Below are 4,831 nucleotides of genomic sequence, written 5' to 3' on the forward strand. Positions count from 1 at the left end.
AGGAAAGTTTTTGAGAGATAAAAGAAATCTCTGAGATTAAGAAATCTAACAAACTAAAGAAAAGTAAACTTTCCCATCGCCAGCTTAAATTAACCTTTGATCCATGATGTTGGAAGCGCAGCAAAGTAAATCACAGATACATATGTTAAGCCAGTTGAAATATTTTGCTCAAAATACAGAGTAGGAGCATTGAATACCAAATGACAGAGAATATTTTTTTCTAATAACGATCGGCCCTCGACAGGTATTTCTATGTATTTCTTTTCTGAAAAAGCTCCTTATAAAACATCAAATGCCGTTCAGAGACGACATTGAAGCGTAGGTACCCCCCATTTGTGCAAAGACATCAGACAGAGTGAAGATTCACTCCATATAGGGGAGAGGACATCAGTCAAGCACACAGAGAAGGATCTATGCTATTATAGAGCTACAGTGAAGGAAATATATGGCAACAGCTTCCGCATTGAAACCAATTAAATGGCTTAACAGAGATAGATTTAAGCCAAGAACCTTTTAACCATTGTTTGCCCAGACGCAACTGCTATTAGACACATATTTTTCTGTCATTTGATGTTTCTTCTCCCCCATGGGAAATCGAAGTCCGAACTAATCGTATAGAGAATACGCACAAGACTACTCGGTTACGCTGACCGCTGATAAACAAAAAAACATAGATTTAAATTAGGGTATGAGGACAAGTGAGCTTCTAATCCGCTACGCCGTTTCGATATATGTAAAATAGACCAACAGAGGCCACCGCGCACTATGGCTCAATAAAACTATTGGATGGGCAGTCAGTTTTGTATTTCAATGAACTTCTGCCACAATTATATTCACGCATAAAACTAATAGTGCTGTGAGGAGATGAAGGTGAGAGATCAAAATTAGTGGGACACTGCGAAAAAAGTAAGATGAAAGATCCTGATCGATCGCTTTGGAGCTGCAGGAACCGAGTGCAAAATGATACTTTTCCCAGAAAATTTACGTTTTTTTTTCCTTTTTGAAGTGGAGGATAAAATGTCACAGAAGCCTCCACTAAATCAAACCTTCCCTCTTCGGCTGACATCCATTCGAGACTGCATGTTTGTATTACATCGGCTCCACTTTGACAGATTGTGTCTATTGATTAGTGTCTAGTAACTTGCGTTCAGGCCCTCTGCCTGGGTCGTATAGAGGTAATACATCGAAGACAGTCTCCAATTGCTTCCGTTGTAGTTCGGATAAAAGGAACATCGAAAATAAGGTAATGTCGTGATCAATATCGTCTTGTCACTGTATGATTTAGTCGTGAGTGATAAACTCAGTCGTCTGCAATTGCCGTCAATTCGTCTCTATTCGACCTCCTTTGGAACTATGCTTTTAAATGAATATAGGCTCAGGCGTCATAGCTATCACCCTCTACCTGCTGCTGTTGAAACCACTCCCTTCTTCGCTCTTCTTCATCGAGCTCACTCAGCGATCGCATCACCAGCTTAGCAAACTTGCAAGCCGCAACCCAGCAGTGTTTTGAGCTGCACAGATGTTTATTAGGTCAGACCACACGCGGTTGTATGCCACACGCCAAGGTGGACTCCTCGCGCCTTCTTGCAAACGAGGACATTAGAACACAACTTGGTTCGCGTCTTCGAGCTCTTCAGCGCAGGTGGGTCAATTTGGTGAAGTTGCCATCCGAAGCCAATGCAAATAATGCTGAATTTACCGTTTAAGACTGAGATGTGGTAAGCACATACACACATGTGTATATAAGTATTTAATGTATCAAACTTCCCCATTCGCATACTTCCAAAAGAAATCGAAATAATTTTTTCAGTTTTTGAAGATTTTGCACACTTTATTTACAAAATCTTAAAAATTAAAAAAAAAAAATATTTGTTTTTTATTTATGTTTTGTTTTTTTTTCTTTTGTGGCCGCTTTCAACCTTTTGCCATTTTTAACATCACGTGCAAACACTTGTCGTTTTCATCAACCCAATTCATTGCCCATCTGAATGGTTTTCTTGAAATTTGCGAACAATATTTCCATCAACTCAGCAACACCTACGGCCATAGCAGCGTGACCCACACGGCTGACACGAACCCCACGGTGCACCATAAGGTGTGCATGGGCCCAATGCTCCACATGGACCAATATAGCCCCATGGACCACAGGGACCATATGGGCCACAGGGAGCAGGTCGATAGCACCAGCACGGGCACTGCATTAGGTGATTGAAAAACTCTGAAAAAAAATCAAATTTATTCGGATAAACGTTGAATTATGCTGTCTAACTCACATTTTAGTGTGCGAAGAAGTTTCTAAGCGGGAATATCTCCGAGCAAATGACGATCACGTTTAGAAATTTTGAGATTTAAATATAAAATAATTTCGTTAAGAAATTTGTTTGACACTTTCTTAAAATCATTACAAAAACTTACTGAGTTTTTTTCTGGCAACAAAAAATCTTATTATTATTATCGATTGGCTGTTTGTGCACTGCGACCTGAAGAGATCTATTGTGCAGCCGTGTAGCCTACTCAAACAGTTTTACACTCCTAATCCTATCAATCATAATCCTAAAACTGCAGTAGGCTTAATTTCTACCAGGAGGTTTGGGTCTAAGCACCATTTCCCAGGTAATTTAGTCTGCGTTGTGTCACTGCTGGGCAGTCGCATAGAACGTGTTCTGCTGTTTCTTGCACCTCTTTACAGAGTCGACAGGAATCGTTTTCTATCGTAACTATCTTTTTCATGTGATAATTAAGTTTACAGTGTCCTGCTCGTAGTTCACTGTAAAGTTTTATGTCCTTTCTGCTTAGGTTAAAGATTGCTTCTGCCTTTATCCGTTCTGGATCTATGAGTCTTTTCGATTGCCGCATGCCCGATTGGGTTCCCCAGTAATCGATTAGGCCTCGTTGTTCCTGCTCACGCAGAAAGGCACTTTCGAAGCTGTTATTTACCCCGCAGACCGTTTCGGGACCTATGAAGGGGGTGTTTGCCCCCTTTTTCGCTAAAGTGTCCGCAATTTCATTCCCTTCGTGACCCTCATGTCCCGGAACCCACAACAAGGTAACAAAGTGTCTAGCATCAAGAGGATTTTAAAACAATCGCAGACCAACCTTGATGGGAATGAGAAGCTATCCAGCGACTTTAGAGCTGCTTGACTGTCAGACAGAATGTTAATATTGGCACCGCGCGTGCCTCTCCGTAGACATTCTCTGGCACACAGCTGTACGGCGTGGACTTCCGCCTGGAAAATTGAAGTCGTTTTCCCCATTGCAATTGGCTTTTTCAAATGTGGTCCGACAATTCCAACCCCAGCACTACCGTTTTCCATTTTGGACCCATCAATAAACCATACCTTTGCGCCCTGCTATAAGGATATTTCATTGTTTCTCCACGCTGAGCGGTCACTAATGACCACTTTAAATTTCTTGGAGAAATCTAGTTTCTTTTCGATCTTATCGTGTACTGTAAGGCACGGAGATTTCAGGATTGAACCCAGAATCCCTACATGTCCTGTAAGAGTGCCGTCTTTGAGATGGAATAGATTAGGAAGCCTTAGATCTGCACTGACTATCGTCCCTTTGGCTACAAGATATAGTGAAATGAGTACAGTGGCCATTTCTAAAGCGGCTGTGAGACAGGTTCGTAGTGCTCCCGTTGTGCTCGGACAGGCTATTCTGTATACCTTTGTTAAGTGTCATCTGAGTCTTGGTTTGGTCTACTTTTGGCCACCATACCAGAGAGACGTAGGTGATCATTGGCACTATTATTGTCTTATAAGACCATGCCATCATCTTTGGCCGCAGACCCCAGGTTAACGTGGGTTCAAAAATCTTAAATGTTTTCTTAAAAAATACAGGTATATAGTATATATTTAAAAAATAAGTCAAAATTTTCTTCATACAAAATATCAAATGAACAATAGGAGACATGGTAAAACACGAAGTCCTCCCACAATCTTTAGGGATGCACTAATTCATCTCAATTGTCATCGTTCGCCAACAGTTTCCCGTAGTTGCGCATTTAAAATTCCAGTTTCACCTCAAATGTAACATTTTCCCATTGTTCAACATTTGCGTCGCACACATTTCCGATACCCACAATGCGCGTTGCCTCAGTACCTGGGCTTTAGATATCGGCATGGGTTTGGGCACTTGGAGCATGGACAGCCGAATGGACAGCAGGGAAGCGGACTGCAGCAAGGCCCACAAGTACCACATGGTCCGCACGGACCGCGTGAGATGCAAGGGCCGCATGGGCTACAACAACTACCACACGATGGCGCGCATGGGCCACATGGACTACAAGACGGCGGGCCGCAAGGGCCACATGGCCCGCAGGGTTGACAAGGCCCACCAGGCCGGCATGGACCACATGGACCACAGGGCCCACAAGGGCCTGTCGGGCAGCCATAGGAGCCACAGCAGCCGCAACAGGGTTCACACATGTTGTTGAGGTGGTGTGTTCAAGCAGGCTCCTGGAATAGGACGACATACAGCAAATTAGTACCTAAGTATTGGTGTTAAATACAAAAGCAATTTACATACCTGTTATTTTGAAGAAAATATTTGTATTACAATTTTGATGTGTATTAAATGCCGAAAAGTTGTTGAATGATTTGATTAAATTTTTGAAAAACCAATAAAACATTTCTCATTGAACACTCGAGTGGATGTAGTATAAAACAAGTTGCTTTTGATTCTCACGAGTGATATAAAGCTATTGAACATTGACCTGAAGACTTACCTGCAGTCGAGAGTTCATTATGACACCTCACGTGACGTCAGTCTATCAGCATATTCTGTCAAATTCGCTCGGAGCCGAATAACGGTCTGCTAAAAAGCTCAC

At 42.2% G+C, this 4,831-nt stretch overlaps 1 long non-coding RNA gene across 1 annotated transcript; it reads right to left on the bottom strand.

Annotated features, from left to right (window-relative positions):
• Positions 1-3,824: 3,824 nt before the first annotated feature.
• On the bottom strand, positions 3,825-4,629 carry LOC129248180 (uncharacterized). Its single transcript, XR_008582605.1, has 2 exons — positions 4,531-4,629; positions 3,825-4,460 (listed from the first exon to the last, which is right to left on the bottom strand). It is a non-coding gene; the product is annotated as an uncharacterized LOC129248180 (long non-coding RNA).
• Positions 4,630-4,831: the final 202 nt, after the last annotated feature.

Source organism: Anastrepha obliqua, chromosome 5, assembly GCF_027943255.1.
Source record: "Anastrepha obliqua isolate idAnaObli1 chromosome 5, idAnaObli1_1.0, whole genome shotgun sequence".
Lineage (NCBI taxonomy): Eukaryota > Metazoa > Arthropoda > Insecta > Diptera > Tephritidae > Anastrepha > Anastrepha obliqua.